Genomic DNA, 20,324 nt, shown 5'->3' with positions numbered 1-20,324 from the left:
AATACATTTTTTGGGTTTAATGTCCCTTTAAGTTCACAGTCAGACTTCAAAAAGCATAGGTTCAATGAAATCCATTGCACTTGCTCCTACAATCCCGTGTTTCTGAAGTGCATATTTGTTATTATTTTAATATTTGTTGCTAGTGGTAGCAGAGGTGTGCAATATGATGTTTTGGGCAGGAACGTTCTAGCATTAGTGTGCCGTCACAGGTCAGTGGCATTGCCAGTTGCATTATTTGCCTCAGGCTAGTGTGCATTATATATAATGTGAGCTTTATCTTTTTGCAATTTATAAAAGTTTAAAAGCTAAATAAGCCATATATAAGAAAAGGCCCTCAGGAGCAATAGAGAGCTTTGCATCTGCTGCAAACATGTAAAGCTCCCACTCTGTATCCTGCTAAACCAAAGGGTAACAATACAGATGAAAAAAGTCAGCAACTTCACTTATATGTAAATGTGCAGCACGTCTGTTGCTTCTCTAAAGGCCCCCTGTATGAAAAAGCAGAGCTTCAACAACCAGCCACCTATAGGGGTTAAAATAGAAAAGGACTTCTTTGGAAAAAAAAACAATAGTGTCATGAGTTTGTTACCACCTGGGTAGCGCCTTCTGATTGGTGGCTACACGTAGCCACGAATCAGCAAACGGTATTCAGGGGTGCTGGCCCAAAAATGCGCCGGATTGCAAGCTTACATTCCTGCTTTTTAAAATAAAGATACCAAGAGAACCAAGAATATTGATAATATGAGTAAATTAGAAAGTTGCTTAAAATTGCATGCACTATCTGAATCATGAAAGAAAAAAATGTGGGTTCCGTATCTGTTTAAGAAAGCAGTTTAATTGTGACAATGGTAAAGTAGATACAGTAGTGGACCTACTTATTAGAAGGCCCTGGTGCAAACATTTTGTTTTTGTCCCCCCTACAAAGGTAATTCAGTAATATGCAATAGAAATAATATCCATGCTTTTCTGTTCAAATATAGTTAGATAGAGATAGATAGATGATAGATAGATAGATAGATAGATAGATAGATAGAATGAATGATAGACCTAAACACACACGCATAAATACACAAAGTATTTATAGACTGACAGGGACATACTGTGCTGTATAATGATGTGAGTTTCTATACACTATACTCTGATGAGTACACTGCTCTCTATAAATATGATGAGTGTATATTCAGATGAATATGCTGTGCCAAATATCTATACACTTACAGTAGACACACTGCACTGTATAATGATGTTTCTATACACCACTGATGAGTACGCTGTGCAGTATAATGATGTTGAGTATCTATACACACTGATGAGTACACTGTGCAGTATAATGATGATGAGTATCTATACACACTGATGAGTATGCTGTGCAGTATAATGATAATGAGTATCTATACACATTGAGTATGCTGTGCAGTATAATGATGATGAGTATCTATACACACTGATGATTACGCTGTGCAGTATAATGATGATGAGTATCTAGACACACTGATGAGTATGCTGTGCAGTATAATGATGTTGAGTATCTATACACACTGATGAGTATGCTGTGCAGTATAATGATGATGAGTATCTATACACACTGATGAGTATGCTGTGCAGTATATTGATGATGAGTATACACACTGAAGAGTACGCTGTACAGTATAATGATGATGAGTATAATATACACACTGATGAGTACGCTGTGCAGTATAATGATGATGAGTATGTATACACACTGATGAGTACGCTGTGCAGTATAAAGATGATGAGTATCTATACACACTGATGAGTACGCTGTACAGTATAATGATGATGAGTATCTATACACACTGATGAGTACGCTGTGCAGTATAATGATGATGAGTATCTATACACACTGATGATTACGCTGTGCAGTATAATGATGATGAGTATCTAGACACACTGATGAGTACGCTGTGCAGTATAATGATGTTGAGTATCTATACACATGATGAGTATGCTGTGCAGTATAATGATGATGAGTATCTATACATACTGATGAGTACGCTGTACAGTATAATGATGATGAGTATCTATACACATGATGAGTATGCTGTGCAGTATAATGATGATGTGTATCTATACATACTGATGAGTACGCTGTACAGTTAATGATGATGAGTATCTATACACAATGATGAGTATGCTGTGCAGTATAATGATGTTGAGTATCTATACATACTGATGAGTACGCTGTACAGTATAATGATGATGAGTATATATACACACTGATGATTACGCTGTGCAGTATAATGATGATGAGTATCTATACACACTGATGAGTACGCTGTGCCTAGTATAATGATGATGAGTATCTAGACACCACTGATTGAGTACGCTGTGCAGTATAATGATGATGAGTATATATACACACTGATGATTACGCTGTGCAGTATAATGATGATGAGTATCTATACACACTGATGAGTACGCTGTGCAGTATAATGATGATGAGTATCTAGACACACTGATGAGTATGCTGTGCAGTATAATGATGATGAGTATAGACACTGATGAGTATGCTGTGCAGTATAATGATAAGTATATATACACACTGATGAGTACGCTGTGCAGTATAATGATGATGAGTATCTATACACACTGATGAGTATGCTGTGCAGTATAATGATGATGAGTTATCTATACACACTGATGAGTATGCTGTGCAGTATAATGATGATGAGTATACACACTGATGAGTATGCTGTGCAGTATAATGATGGTGAGTATCTATACACACTGTGAGTATGCTGTGCCAGTATAAAGATGATGAGTATCTATACACACTGATGAGTATGCTGTGCAGTATAATGATGATGAGTATACACACTGATGAGTACGCTGTACAGTTATAATGATGATGAGTATATATACACACTGATGAGTACGCTGTGCAGTATAATGATGATGAGTAATCTATACACACTGATGAGTTATACTGTGCAGTATAATGATGATGAGTATCTATACACACTGATGAGTATGCTGTGCAGTATAATGATGATGAGTATCTATACACACGATGAGTATGGACCTCACATGCTGTTAGGCAATATGATATACTTAGTAACTGTTAGGCAATATGATATACTGTTAGGCAATATGATATACTTAGTAACTGTTAGGCAATATGATATACTTTAGTAACTGTTAGGCAATATGATATACTTTTAGGCAATATGATATACTTAGTAACTGTTAGGCAATATGATATACTGTTAGGCACTATGACATACTGTTAGGCAATATGATATACAGTACTTAGTAACTGTTAGACAATATGTATATACTGTCAGGCAATATGATATACTGTTAGGCAATATGATGCACTGTTAGGCAATATGATATACTTAGTAACTGTTAGGCAATATGATATACTGTTAGGCAATATGATTTACTGTTTTGCAATATGATATACTTAGTGACTGTTAGGCAATATGATATACTGTTAGGGCAATATGATTTACTGTTTGGCAATATGATATACCTTAGTAACTGTTAGGCAATATGATATACTGTTAGGCAATATGATATACTTAGTAATGTTAGGCAATATGATATACTGTTAGGCAATATGATATACTTAGTAACTGTTAGGCAATATGATATACTGTTAGGCAATATGATATACTTAGTAACTGTTAGGCAATATGATATACTGTCAGGCAATATGATATACTGTTAGGCAATATGATATACTTATTAACTGTTAGGCAATATGATATACTGTTAGGCAATATGATATACTTAGTAACTGTTAGGCAATATGATATACTGTTAGGCAATATGATATACTTAGTAACTGTTAGGCAATATGATATACTGTTAGGCAATATGATATTGTTAGGCATATGATATACTGTTAGGCAATATGATATACTAATATAACAAAAAGCAATAGTTGAGTGTCACTAATGAAAGCTAAGGATATAAATGTTAGTGACCTGACATATGAATGTGAATATACCCTGTCTAATAATACAAAGTGAAAACCAAGTACAATAACTAAGTTAAAATGATTTATTAACCCTACACATAAAATTACAATCTAAACAAACATATAAAATGATGCTGATAATGAAATGTTGTGGCCACAACTTAGATAGCGTATATAGCAGTTGTCCTATATAAACTGTCAATATAGCTATACCGGTATCCAAATGAATAACAGATACTATACAAATTTCCTGCAAATAGTGCCTATTATTTCAATAATACATAAAAGTGAATTAGAACTGAGATAGTGACATATAAAGTTATCTAAATATTAAAATATATCCATGTAATGCAAGTAATATTATATAGCAGTGGAACGCTAGATATAGAGTTCATCAAGTATAAGTGAAACAATGTTTCTGATTCTCCTTGTAACTCCTTTATTATATCCCAATGTGTCAAACCAAGGGAAACATTGAAGTGAGTGAGTGAGTCAGTGATTGATGTCTCTGTATACTTCCATAGAGATTGGTTAAAATGTCTCTGTGTAATAAAAGGTGATCTTTGAACCATATGAAATTGGGGCCAAGTTTACTTTGTTTCACTTATACTTGATGAACTCTATATCTAGCGTTCCACTGCTATATATATTACTTGCATTACATGGATATATTTTAATATTTAGATAACTTTATATGTCACTATCTCAGTTCTAATTCATTTTATGTATTATGAAATAATAGGCACTATTTGCAGGAAATTTGTATAGTATCTGTTATTCATTTGGATACCGGTATAGCTATATTGACAGTATATAGGACAACTGCTATATACGCTATCTAAGTTGTGGCCACAACATTTTCATTATCAGCATCATTTTATATGTATTGTTTAGATTGTAATTTTATGTGTAGGGTTAATAAATCCTTTTAACTTTGTTATTGTACTTGGTTTCACTTTGTATTATTAGACAGGGTATATTCACATTCATATATCAGGTCACTAACATTTATATCCTTAGCTTTCATTAGCGCCACTCAACTATTGCTTTTTGTTATATGACTATTCTAACCGTGTGGAGAGATCATGGTATATTTTGAGCGGCTTAGGGATAAGACTAGGTCCAGATTTTCAATTTGTTTTTTTTGCAATATGATATACTGTTAGGCAATATGATATACTTAGTGACTGTTAGGCAATATGATATACTGTTAGGCAATATGATATACTTAGTGACTGTTAGGCAATATGATATACTGTTAGGCAATATGATATACTTATTGACTGTTAGGCAATATGATATACTGTTAGGCAATATGATATACTTAGTGACTGTTAGGCAATATGATATACTGTTAGGCAATATGATATATTAGTGACTGTTAGGCAATATAATATACTGTTAGGCAATATGATATATTTAGTGACTGTTAGGCAATATAATATTACTGTTAGGCTATATGATATACTGTTTAGGCAATATGATATACTTATTGTTAGGCAATATGACATACTGTTAGGCAATATGATATACTTATTGTTAGGCAATATGACATACTGTTAGGCAATATGATATACTTATTGTTAGGCAATATGATATACTTATTGTTAGGCAATATGACATACTGTTAGGCAATATGATATACTTATTGTTAGGCAATATGATATACTTATTGTTAGGCAATATGATATACTTATTGTTAGGCAATATGACATACTGTTAGGCAATATGATATACTTATTGTTAGGCAATATGACATACTGTTAGGCAATATGATAATACTTATTGTTAGGCAATATGACATACTGTTAGGCAATATGATATACTTAGTAACTGTTAGGCAATATGAATACTGTTAGGCAATATGATATACTTAGTAACTGTTAGGCAATTTGATATGCTGTTAGGCAATATGATATACTTAGTAACTTTTAGGCAATTTGATATACTGTTAGGCAATATGATATACTTAGTAACTGTTAGGCAATATGATATACTGTTAGGCAATATGATATACTTAGTAACTGTTAGGCAATATGATATATTTAGTGACTGTTAGGAAATATAATATACTGTTAGGCAATATGATATACTTAGTAACTGTTAGGCAATATGATATACTGTTAGGCAATATGATATACTTAGTAACTGTTAGTTAATATGATATACTGTTAGGCAATATGATATACTTAGTAACTGTTAGGCAATTTGATCATACTGTTAGGCAATATGATATACTGTTAGGCAATATGATATACTTAGTAACTGTTAGGCAATATGATATACTGTTAGGCAATATGATATACTTAGTGACTGTTTGGCAATTTGATATACTTAGTAACTGTTAGGCAGTATGATATACTGGAGAGTCACTGCTGTTCCAGCAGGCAAGCAAGATGAAAGCTGCTCCTCTCAAACTGAGCCCTAATAAGGGGTTAATCAGTTAATCCCAGCCAACAAGACAGGGACTGTATTATGTCACAGGAATGAGTACAGGTAACAACGGGAGACAGAGGTCAGACAAGTAGGCACAATACTAATATAATGTTTTGCTATACAGTTAGATAAAACAAGCAGTCGTATACTAAAGCAATGACATATACTTTACAACAATAAAATCAAGACTGTATTCACTAGTAATGCAATCACCAATGGGATACTCTGCTAATACAAAGCAGAGAAATATTTAGCATCAATGTACTACTGGGAGCCAGCTGGTGATTGGTAGCTACACACATAGTCTCTTTTCATGTCTCTAGTCATTGGCTCATCTGATGTCTTCAGATAGTTCCCAAGTAGTGCATAGCTGCACTGGTTGTTGAGGTTAACTATGGATTTAATTATTTTGCCGAGGTTAAACACATAGTTATATGCAAGCAACATCGCAGTAATAAAATTCTCTAGCACATCAGGAGAATGTTCTTTTTGTATTCCTTTAACTTAACAAGCAAATGATAATTTAGTGGTATTTATAGTGGTAGATATATTACACCAGACAGCAAACATCAATGGAGACCCATATCTAATTAAAATATGTTCAGCTTAGATAGAGGTGGGTCACAACCTCTCCAAATATAAGTGGACACAGGATATTTATCAAAACTCACTATGCACTGACATTGGCCAGTGCGGCCATATTATAAAAGCAGAACTTTATTTTTTAATTAAAGCTGTATCCCTACTATTGCAGGTAGAAAAAAACATGACTGTATAGTAGCTAATGCTTTCTGAGGGTTGAGCTCTGCAGGCAGACACAGGTAAACTCTTGCTAAACTCAGCAAACTGTGTGGTCATATTTGCCAAGGGAAAACTGCCCTAACCCGAGAAACACAGATTAGCAGAGGTAAAACATAAGTGATTTCTTTATTTGTGTATAAAAATAAGCTCTTTCTTTTTGTAACTATACATTCTATACATTACAGAGTGGATTTCCTATAGTGTTTTCAGAACATAGATTTTGCATAAGAGCTACAGTGCCTATTATTTCATAATACATAAAAAATGAATTAGAACTGAGATAGTGACATATAAAGTTATCTAAAATATTAAAATATATCCATGTAATGCAAGTAATATATATAGCATTTTGATCCAGATTTCAGTTTGAGGGGGGCTAGCCCAGTGATCATCCCTCCCACGCACACAAAATAGGATTGTGAATATCGCCGCTTGCGTGATAGATCTAACAAAAAAATAGTTGATCTAAACGTATATCTATCAAATTCAATAAAATTTGGTCAGGATTTCAGTTGAGGGGGGCTAGCCTACTCGCACCTTATAGGTGCCTATCAGCGCCCTCGAGACCCACACGGGTGATTAGCCGCGCTTTATAAACAACTGAATAGAATAGAATTAGATTAACCTGCCCCACTGGAACTCTTGGAATTAATGTTAACTCTTGAATCCTATCCATGTGGAGCTGTACAAACTGCTTTTGATATCTTGTTTCTTTTCAGTTCTTTGATGTCGATCTGAATCCTCTGGGGTTTATATGTTTTCTATAAAGATTTTGAAGTTTAGAAAGCAGAAAGTACTAGGATTCACTCTGAAATACAGTTTTGTTTCTGTCAGAAATCGCTTGATTTATGCTGAAACATGGCATAAAATTCCCAAGGAGCAAATTTGTTTTTACACATTTTTTTTTTCCAATTAAACTAGTCTCATGTTTTTTTTTGTTTTCATTTTAACACCACCATTTCTGTTTGAGTACTTTTCTAATGTGTTTATTTTTAATATTGTTTGGATAATATTCATATAATATATTCTCTTGTAGAGCTAAATTAAGACTAAAATTATAAGTGGAGGTGCAACTTATAGCGCCGGTGTATTATCTCTTGCGCTAATCATAACTGTACAATTTGGTATTACAAGTGCATGGTTAAAATGTTAGCCAAAGCAACACACCCTGAACATTTCTTAGTGCACCCTCTACTTTTATTGGATAGTGCAGAGCAGTGTTAGAGCGCACATTTCACTTGTTAGTTTAAGGGACATGAAACCCCAACATTTTTTGTTCATGATTCAGACAGAATATACATTTTTAAACAACTTCCAATTTACTTCTATTATCAATTTAACTTCATTTTCTTTGTATAATTTCTTGAAGAAGAAGCAGCAATGCACTAGTGAAGGATATCTGAACACATAGATAAGCAAATCACAAGAGTCCTATATGTGCAGCCACCAATCAGCAGCTAGCTCCCCAGCTCCTGTGTCTATCAAGGTATGCTTTTTTCTAACAAAAAAGAACAAGAGAACAAAGCAATTTTGATTAAATAAGTAAACTGGAAAGTTGGTTAAAATTATATGTTGTATCTGAATCATTAAAGAAAAAAATGTGGGTTTCATGTCCCTTTAAGTGATGTGCTTATGCATAATCCACAATACCCCTTTACACTTTAGAGCTTTTTGAGACCTGAAGAAAACAATATTGCTTGCTAGTTTGCATTACAAAACACATACAAATGCTATAGAAGAACAGTTTTAAAGTTATCTTTAGACCTAAGGGACAGTTTACACAAAATTGATGTTTAAAAAGATAGACAACGCGTTACTACCCATTCCCCAGCTTTGCACAACCAGCATTGTTAGATTAATATATTTTATAACATTTAAACCTCTAAATGTCTGCCTGTTTCAAAGGCTCTACTGACAGCCCTCTTAATCACCCTGCTTTTTGTATTTGCTTTCACAAACAGGAGACTGATAGTTGTCGTGTGGGCCATGTACAAAGCAATGTGTTCATCGCCCGGGATTTTAAAATAGTCACAGTCATGTAATCAGTGGGCTGTCAAAAGATGCTTAGATACAAGGTAATCACAGAGGTAAAAAGTATATTTATATAACCAGTGTTGGGTTATGCAAAACTGGGGAAATGGGTAATAAAGGGATTATCTATCTTTTAAAACAATAAAAATTATATTGTAGACTGTCCCTTTAAAGGGACATGACACCCCAAATGTTTTATTTCATGATTCAGATAGAGCACTGCAATTATTAAACAACTTTCTAATTTACTTCTACTATCAAATTTCTTCATTCTCTAAGTATCTTCTTTTGAAAAGCAGGGACTTAAGCTCTGAAGTGTGCATGTGTCAGGAGCACTTTATGGCAGCAGTTTTTCCACAAAAAATGCCATGGTGAATGAAGCTAATTTGATAATAGGAATAATTGGAAACTTTTTTTAAAGGGACAGTCAAGTCCAAAAAAAACTTTCATGATTAAAATAGGGTATGCCATTTTAAACAAACTTCCCATTTTACTTTTATCACCAATTTTGCTTTGTTCTCTTGGTATTCTTAGTTGAATGCTAAAACTAGGAGGTTCATATGCTAATTTCTTAGACCTTGAAGACTGCCTCTAATCTGAATTACATTTTGACCACTAGAGGGCATTAGTTCACATGTTTCATATAGATAACATTGAGCTCATGCACGTAAATACTGACCTAGGACTGAGCACTGATTGGCTAAACTGCATGTCTGTCAAAAGAACTGAAATAAGGGGGCAGTCAGCAGAAGCTTCAGGAACAAGATAATTACAGAGGTAAAAAGTACATTAATATAACTGTGTTGGTTGTGCAAAACTGGGGCAATGGGTTAATAAAGGGATTATCTTTCTTTTTAAACAACAAAAATTCTGTTGTTGACGGTCCCTTTAAAATTGTATATTCTGTATGAATCAACAAAATAAAATATCTGGGTTTCATATCCCTTTAGTTCTTAGGTAACAAAGATTTAAAGGGTCAGTAAATGCAAAAAATAATGTTACATAATCTTGCACATGAAAAAGAATGCGTAATCAGAAGGCCTGGAGAGGAGACCAGGTAAGTGCAACTTTGAGGGGTAACATCTCTAAAATACTTTAGATTTTTAAAGCTGTCGCTAAGCTAATGTTACATAATTCTGCACTATTGCTGAATGCCCTTTTTATGGGCAGTGAAAAAGAGCTAAATGCCATTTTTAAGGGCAAATGCCCATACAAATGCCATTTTCAGGGCAATGGGTAGATTAGGTTTATTAGTCTTAGGTTTTTTTTTATTTTGGAGGGGTTTGGTGGGTGGGGGGTTTTACATGTTAGGGGAACTTTGTTTATTTTCAATGAAAAAGCTGTTTTAACTTAGGGCAATGCCCTACAAAAAGCCCTTTTAAGGGCTATTGGTAGTTTAGCATTAGATTAGGGGATGTTTTTATAGGGATTAGGTTTAATTTTTGTTATTTTGGATAATGTGTTAATTATTTTTGTAATGTTAGCCTCTTTTATTTGTTGTAATTAGATTCATTTTATGTATTTTTTTTTGTATTTTTTATTGCAATTTAGTTTATTTTTATTGTAATTAAGGGGTTAATTTAGGGGGGTGTTAGGTTAAGTTAGGGGGCTTAGTCATTAAATTAGTTTTTTGCATCGTGGGGTTGGTGGTTGTAGGAGTTAATAGGTAAATAGGTTTAATGCGTTGTGGGGGGTTGGCGGTTTAGGGGTTAATAGATGTATTAGGTAGTTTGCGATGTTGGGGTTTGCTGATTTAGGGGTTAATAATTTTATTAGGTAGTTGTTTTTTTCTTAATACTTCATGCGGGTGGTTAGTTTATTTTTTTCTTAATACTTCGTACGGGCGGTTAGTTTTTTTTTTAATACTTATTGCGGGCGGTTATTTTTTTTTTAATTACTTATTGCGGGAGGTTATTTTTTTTTAATACTTATTGCGTGTGGTTATGTGTTTTTTTCATACTTATTGCAGGCTTTTTTTTTTTTTTTTGTAATGCTCCGTTTATCTTCGCTGCATCCTGGTGGATTCCGAAAATGGCAGGGTGGTGAAAGAATCCACCTGCACTGCCAACATTCCTTTGAGGATGTGTGCGCAACTGACGACGGCAACGGACATTACAAACTCAATTATAGTATAGATGGAAATTTGCTGTATAGATAATGTCCATTACTATGGAATAACTTAGTACAACATTTTCAATTCATTTATACACCGCCTTCTGATGGGTTAACTAGCCATAGTGAAGCTATTAAATGACATAATTAATTTTAACCTTTTGCACTTTGTTTGTTTTTTTAATCTTGTAAAGCTGCCTATTCATTATTGTTAATTTGAGGGCTAAAAGAGAGTGTTAAGAACCAATTATGAGAAATATCCAGCCTTTAACAGGATCAGAAACGGCACACTTTAAAGGGACAGTCTAGTTAAAAATAAACTTTCATGATTCAGATAGGGCATGCAATTTTAAACAACTTTCCAATTTACTTTTATCATCAATTTTGCTTTGTTCTCTTGGTAATCTTAGTTGAAAGCTAAACCTAGGAAGGCTAATATACTAATTTCTGACCCCTTGAAGGCCGCCTCTTATCTGATGCATTTTGAAATGTTTTCACAAATAGAGGTCGTTAGTTCATGTGCTCAAGGAGTTACCTTGGAGTCAGCACTGATTGGCTAAAATGCAAGTCTGTCAAAAGTACTGAAATAAGGGGGTTAGTCTGCAGAGGCTTAGAAACAAGGTAATCACAGAGGTAAAACATATATAAATATAACTGTGTTGGTTATACAAAACTGGGTAATAGGTAATAAAGGGACTATCTATCTTTTTAAACAATAAAAATTCTGGTGTAGATGGTGCATCTATCTCAGATTCATTAGTTATTTTTTGTATAATTGTTATTCTAAATAATGTGTCTCTAAACTTCAAATATATATTTTGAAAACATATTTAACCCTTTCACTACTGGGAATTTCAGACAAACATTTGCCCAAAATACCAGAGAATTTTTAGCAATTTTTCTATCACTCCATTTAAACAGAAATAAAGCTTTGTTTTTTTTTTTATTGCGTCCACAGAGACATGAGCAGACAAAAACACCTGACATGTTTCGCGTAGGCACACCCACGCTTCATCAGAGCTTGTTTTTTTTTATATATTTTTTAAGTAGACAACTCAAGGTATTGATCTAGGCCCATTTTGGTATATTCCATGCCACATTTCACCCGCCAAATGCAATCAAATAAAAAAATTGGTACTTTTTTCACAAATTTTGGGTTTTTCACAGAAAATTATTTTTCATACTGCTTGTGCAATCATGTCAAAAATGTTTGTAAAAATTTCTCTGGGATCCCCTTTGTTCAGAAATAGCAGACATATATGGCTTTGCCAATGCTTTTTGATAACTAGAAGGCTGCTAATTGCAGCTGAGCACCACACTTCTATTATTCCAGAGAGTGAAGGGGTTAAATAGGCATCCTAAAAGGTTAATTTTTAGCGTTAGTGTAGAGACTAGCCTCCCAACTGAGACTTCCCACCCCCTGATCCCTACTTGATCCCTCCCAAACAGCTCTCTTCCCTCCCCCACCCCTCACTGGTAACCCCCATCTTAGGTACTGGCAGACAGTCTTATTAAATATTTTTTTACTAATTTTTATATTTTCTGCAGTGTAGGATCCCCCCTTACCCTCAACCTCCCTGATCCCTCCTTAAACAGCTCTCTAAACCTCCCCCCACTAGCTATTATCTGCCATCTTAGGTACTGGCAGCTGTCTTTTTTTTTTTTTTTTTCTTCATTCCAACATTTTATTTTTCAAATAACACCACTTTATTCCATGTCAAGGGGACACACTGAATTTGATTTTCTTAGTGTCCAATTAGAAACACATATTTACATTCCCCAATATCTTTTTTTTTTTTTTAATTATATTTTTATTGGATGAAAAAATAGAAAATAGTACATAGTAATGCATATTCAAAATCATATTGGATACATATGGATGATGGCTGTACCATGGTTACAATACGAGAGTTTAACATCCAACATTTTCTTATGTGACCGATAGATTATTAAAACAACACTGAACAACTTGATAATAAAACAAAACAGTAGTTGGTCTCTTTAACTATGCCAAAAATACTCTAGTCTTTTTACCCATTTCAATACAAGGATATACCTTTCTAAGTCTCGCTTGCCTAGTCTATGCAGGTATGTCTCTCCACTTATTGTCACTGACATTCCAATCGAATATGGAAAATATTCAGTGCGTGTGCATTCGGGTTTCCCAATAAAACTTTATATTATGGAACATTTCCATATCTTTTCTGATAAAATAACCATATTCCTCTAGCTGAATCGAGTGGTCCATAAGCGATTCCCAGGCCCGATATGTGGGGATTGTCTGCGACCTCCAGTTAGCAGCTATTAGGGATTTAGCAGTGTTTAAGGCTAGTTGTATTAACTTCCTACGTATTTTACATTTACAATGTGGGAGTAGGTTTAATAATGCAGTGGTAGGTTGTATATGGTACTCTTTATTTTGATTGCTAATGGATTTAATGTATTCCCCTATTCTTAGCCAAAAGGGCTGTAATTTAGTGCAGGACCACCAGATATGGATCATGGTGCCCCTGCCTCCACAACCCCTCCAGCACGTGTCAGAAGCTGTTGGGTATATTGTCTTGATCCTCACTGGAGTGAGATACCACCTCGTCAATATTTTAAAATTGAGCTCTAATGCTTTGGTAGATACCGAAGATGTTCTGGTGTTGTGAACAATATATTTCCACTCTTTTTCCGTTAACTCCCTCTCCAGTTCCCTGTGCCATCTGTCCCTATAGTTAGGAACGTCTTTTACTTCATCATGTGATAAGGCCTTCTTGGCCCATGCCAAAGTATGGCTAAGCGGTTGGTCACTGAGACATTGTTGCTCAAACAAAGTGGGTTGTCTAAGCATCTTATCCCTATCTGGTGAAGTGGATAAGAAGTGTTGGAGTTGATAGTACTTCAGCCATCTTGTGAAGACCCCCCCCCCATTATGTCTCTTAGGTCAGTTCTCTGTTTGAGTTTACCGTCAGATAGAAATTTGTATATAGGTGTTGTGTATCCTATCTCCCAATCGTGTTGCCCGGTGAGTTTTTGTTCTAACCCTCCATGCAATTCTGCATTGGGTGACACTGGGGACATCGGGGATCTTAGGGATGATATGCTGCCTGTATTAGCTATGGTGTTATCCCAAGTCTCAAACACATGATAGTACAATGGGTATGCCTTAATCCAGGGTGGGCGGCTCTTCTTAGCCACCCAAACACAACACTCCGGGAGAGGGGGTTTTCAAAATATGAGCATCTAGCGACACCCCAGGCTTTATTTTCTGCATTGCGGTGCCAAGCCAGTATTTTTTGTAGACATTTTGCTTTATAATATACGTCTATGTTGAGTAGTCCAAAACCTCCCCCATGGGTGGATCGGTACATCGTTGTTTTGAGAATTCTCGGCCTGATTTTGCCCCAAACATAGTTGTTTAACAGTTTCTGGAGTTTGCTACGGTATGAGTTAGATAGAGCAATTGGCACCGTTTGAAGCAAATAAAGGATTCTGGGCAATGCTGTCATTTTCACCGCCTGAATGCGTCCCCACCAAGAAATTAATTTATCACTCCACCTATTTAATTCTTTGTTTAGTTCGTTATATAGGGTTTGATAATTCCGTTCAAACAGAATGTTAGGTTTAGGGGATAGGTATATTCCCAGATATTTAATAGCCTTTTTTTGAGGGCTAAATGGGCATTTCTCCAGTAGATCAGAGTATTCTGCTTTTGGCATATTGATGTTTAGTATCTCCGATTTTTGGTCGTTTATTAAGAAATTAGAATGAACCCCAAACTCCCTAAACTCACTCAACACTGCCGCAATCGACTCCGTGGGGTTGGTCAGTGTAAACAGTACGTCATCCGCGTAAAGTGACAGTTTATAGTTGTCTTGTCCTATTTTAATGCCGGAAATTTGCTTATTTTGTCTAATTCTGTGTGCCAATATCTCCATGCTCAACACGAATAAAAGAGGAGATAGGGGGCATCCTTGTCTGGTTCCATTTTGTATAAGAAACGGATCTGATAATATGTTATTTGCTTTTACCCTGGCCGAGGGACTCTGATATAAGCTAAATATTCATTTTATAATAGTTTCCCCGAATCCCAGTTTACGTAGTACCGCTTGCAAAAAGTTCCAATTTAATGCTTTTTCAGCGTCAGCGGAGACAACCACCATTCCAAGTTTGTGAATTTTAGCGTAGTCAATTAATTGTAATGTTCTAATGGTGTTGTCTCTCGCTTCTCTCCCTGGGGACAAAACCCGCTTGGTCCAAGTGGACGATCTGGGGTAAGATTTTTATTGATTCGCCCTGCCAAAATCTTTGCAAATAGTTTAAGATCCGTGTTGAGCAAGGAAATGGGTCTGTAGCTACTTGGTAAAGTTGCTGGTTTATTTGGTTTAGGCAGCACAGAGATGTAGGCCTCCAAGCACTCTGTTGGAAAACAACCCAACTCGTCTACGTGTTGGAATGTCTTTAACAAGTGAGGGGCTATAGAGGTTTTGTACATTTTATAGTAGTCATATGAATAACCGTCTGGGCCTGGGCTTTTATTGTTAGGGAGTGTCTCAATAGCGTTCAGAATCTCCTTCAAAGTGAAGGGAGAGTCCAGGGCATCCGCCTCTTGAGTGGAGATTTTAGGAGTATCAACTGTATCTAAGTATTGGCTGAGTGCGTTCAAGTTTCCCGAATCGCGTTGTTTTGTGATATTATATAGTTTAGTATAATAATCTCCAAACACATTTGCTATTTTTTTGGGCTCAGTTTCGGTCTGTCCTTTATCATTATCTATTTTAAAAATGTGGGCCTGATATGTCTTTTTTGCTAGACTTTTTGCTAACCACGTGCCAGCTTTGTTGCTATTATGAAAGTACTTTTTTTTAAGATAAACGCTTTTTTATTTGCATTTTGTTGCAAGAGCTGTCGAAAAGCTTCCCTAGCTTTATTTACTAACTGTGTAAGGTCGTTTCTCATAGGGTTAAGTTTATGTTGCTGTTCTGCTAGCTTTAGGTCGGAGAGTAATTTGTTATATTCTGCGTTGTATTTTTTGCGTAGAGTTGCTTTTTGCTTAATCAGTTCCCCTCTAATAGTCGCCTTATGGGCCAACCAGTTATTAATCCCATTTGTGTCTGCCGTGGTATTGTGTTGGAAAAATTCTTTTATCTGTTCACCTATATGTTTTTTGATGGATGGGTTGTGCAATATAGTGGGGTCTAGACGCCACGGAATTTGGCGTTGGGGCATTGAGGGCCAGTTAAGTTCCAGAGTGATGGAAGTGTGATCCGACCACGAGATCGGCAGGATTTCTGTGTCCGTGGCTAATGCTATATTGTTATGATCCATCAGCCAGTAATCTATTCTGGAGTATGAGTGGCCTGGGGGCGAATAAAAGGTATAGCTTTGTGATCTGGGATGATTCAACCTCCATACATCCATTAGTAATAATGTATCTATTTTTTGGGTGATTCGTATTCTGTTTTTTTGTGCTATTTGACTCCTCCCTGTGGAGCAGTCCATGTGAGGATTCAAAGTGATGTTCAAATCTCCACCTACCATTACCACCCCCTTCTGAACCTCTCCCAATTTGGTTAGAACTCTGTTATAGAAATGTTGTTGGCCTATGTTTGGTGCATATATGTTCATTAACGTAAGCTGGGTATTATATAATGTACCTACTAGTATCAGAAACCTGCCATCTTCGTCTGCGTGTTTATCTAGGACTTGGAATGGGATTTCCCTACTGATCAAAATGCCCACCCCATTCTTTTTTTTAACGCTAGAGCTAAAGAATTGTTGAGTGTAGATTTTTGAGTATAAGGGTGGTTCGTTGTTCTTGAGGAAATGCGTTTCCTGTAGAAACACTATCGATCCCTGTAACTTATTAAACCAGGCCAGGGCTATGGACCTTTTATTAGGAGAGTTCAAACACTTACAATTTTGTGATATCAATTTTATATCATGAGGCATAGACTAGATAACTGTTCTGTATTTGCGTGTTCTTAAACTTTACCTTAATCGAATGGGCATTGTCATACTTCATGTTATGTAGCAGAGACCAACAATATACAAAAATCAATACAAACCTGTTAACAAAATAACACAATAACCACATTTTAACCATAAATATGATCACTGATTTCGAACTCTCCATTGAGAGTTAAAACAAAAAGATAGAGGAATCCAAAGACCTAATTCGGTCTAGACACAGTTAGGGTTTCAGAGCGTAAAGTAAGTGCACATTTTATTACAAGATTTTTATTTGTCTATTTCTTTTCCTTTTTTTTTTTTCTTTTTTTTTTAAATTATTATTATATATATATATATATATATATATATATTTTTCCTTTTCAACTATGCTTGAATGTCTCTGATACACAATAATAAAGGCAAAGTCTTTTAGAGTCATTGATGGATGGGCCTTATAAGGGGTTGCAAATTCTTTCCATAGTCTTATACAGTGGGGCCCAATATCAACTCCTAGGAAAGGGCCTTAAAATATGGAAGCAAGAGAAACATGAAACATTATTACCTGTGTGTAGATTTTCTTCTCAAGAACAAGGATAGTCCAGGAGCTATCTGCAAGGCATATGAAATCTTCCTTAATCAACTCGCTCCCTGAGAGGTCTGTTTCAGCCAATGTCAGATTCTTGAGCTTTTGATGAGCCACTTGGGGTAGGAGCTCTTGTTCTTTTCCGTTGGACTGTTTGCCATCTTGGCCTTTGCTGTAATGGGTTAGGACCTTCTGGAACTGTTGTCTCGTGGAGAGACGGCAAGGAGGGTGGTGGTATCCCAAGTTGAGTGCAAAAAGTTTCCCAGATCTTCTGGGGATTTATAAGTGTACATTCGGTTATCTTTCAGCACCTTAACGCTAAAAGAGGGAACCCCCACCTGTAGGAATGCCATTATCCTGTAGGTGTTGCGTCAGAAATCTTGCCTCTTTTCTGTTTTGGAGCGTGAGTGGGCTGAAGTCAGAGAAGATTTGTAATTGCTGTCCTTGGTAGGTTATTGATTGTTGTTGCCTCGCAGCTTTCATAATACTTTCTTTATCCAGGTATTTATGGAATTTTATGATTACGTCCCTTGGGGGGGTCTTTGTCTTTAGGTTGTGGCTGCAAAGCCCTATGGGCTCTGTCTAATGGCAAGTCGGTATATTCTGGATCTTTTAGTATGGTTTTGAACAAATCCTGGAGGGAGGAGAGCAGATTTTCAGGAGCAATTCTTTCCGGTAGACCTCTAATCCTTATGTTCTGCCTCCTTCCCCCTATTGTCCAGATCTTCCAATTTTTCCTGAAGGAAGAATATTGAGATTCTTGGGCGGATAACTTTCTATTTATTAAGTCTATATCTGTGGTCTGTGTCTCTGACTGTTCCTCTAAATATTCCACTCTATTGCCTAATTCATTGACCTCCTTCCTTACCTCTGCTAACCCATCTTTGATCATACGGCCTACCTGCTGTATAAACGAGGTGAAGTCTCCCTTTGTGGGGAGGTCTCTCAGATCCGCTCTTGTGAGTGGAGTGTCCAATGTCGTTTGTTGTTGATTTTCCGCCTCCTCAGGTGCCTAGGATGAGTCCTCATCTTCCATTGCTAAAGCCTGTGTTGTTTTAAAAAACAGGTTCATCTTATTGGGGTTAGTTTTCAAGTTCTTGTCATTTTGGGCGCTCTCTTTGATGCCATGCTTATGGGTGTAAGGAGTATATAGGTTATGTTCTGTCCTGGAACCAATAATCTGTAATTCACAAATACAGCTTATAAAGTGGTTGCCTATTAAAATTAATCTGCCTTGTATTACTCTTATTTCTTCTCTGTTTTTACTTCTCTTTCCTTTTTTGTTTTTCCCGTTGTTCCCCCTTTTTGTATTAGAGTTGTATTGCTGTAGAATCAGTGTATTCACTCACAAGCCCTCCTTATTGCTGCTGAAAGTGCCCCAGGCAAGTGAAGACAGACAAAATAGGAGGATAAGTGCCAATACATGCACCTCTTTCAAACTGTGTCTGCAGCTCTAGAAAAGCGTTGCTAAACTGTTTGAGTCAGGGGGGATTCTGTAGATCAGAAAACTATATGTGAGGGCTAGGTCTACATATCCCGTGGCCCGCCAGCGGGTCTCTGGGCCAAAGTAACAATGTGAGTGGGTCTATTGACAGATCTGCAGCCGTTGCAGCAAGGCTGTCTCATACAATCTGTTGTTTATTCACCGCCGCAAGGCACGGTCCCCAGCGTGAGCGCGCCACAGACAGGAGCGAACTGTGAACCCTGCGCTGCACACCGCTGCTATGTGAGTATGACCCTTCGCCTGTTAATTTCAATCAGTGTGGTATGGCGCTCACCTTGTGTATGTGTGGAGGTTATGGAGGCCGCCTCTCTTAGATCCTTCTCCTCACTCGCTCCTCTCTAATGCTCGCACTCCACGCGAGTGGCCAGGAAACTGCTTCTGCTGTGAGAGTGAGTCCGGATTGATATCGTAATAGGCAGCGTTTCACATGTCCCCTACCTCCCGTGCAGGATTGAAGTTAAGCCCAATATGGCGGATTTGGCGCCTCTTGCAAAGTGTTTCAAACAGTGCTGTAACGGTCTCACACTTTTCCTTCTGCCCAATTCGTGCACCTAGATTCTGTGTATCTGTATGCCATCTCTTGTGCAACTAAAACATAGATATATATAGGATTATTCCCTAACTCTGTCTTTTATCTTGCAGAGCTTTACATCTATGCGGCCATTTCAGTCCATGGTTGGCTCCGCCCCCAGCTGTCTTTTTTTTAAAATTATTTTTGTATATATTTTCTGTAGCGTAGTGTCCCCCCACCTGCAATCTTTAGCCAGGGTCCCCCACACCCCCAGAACCCCTTTTCTGTAGTGTAGCTTCCCCATCCCTCCCTGCCCCTTTATTATTTTTTTTCCTCCCATTTCCTCCCGCTCCCGCCCCCCCCCCCCCCCCGTTCACAGCTCCCACCGGCACCAACAGAAGTTTATTACAGATGGTGACACACACAGTGTCACCATCTGTAACGATCAGGCATCTGCCCTCAT

Source organism: Bombina bombina, chromosome 6 (assembly GCF_027579735.1).
Source record: "Bombina bombina isolate aBomBom1 chromosome 6, aBomBom1.pri, whole genome shotgun sequence".
NCBI lineage: Eukaryota > Metazoa > Chordata > Amphibia > Anura > Bombinatoridae > Bombina > Bombina bombina.
Note: the sequence above shows the minus strand (reverse complement) of the source record.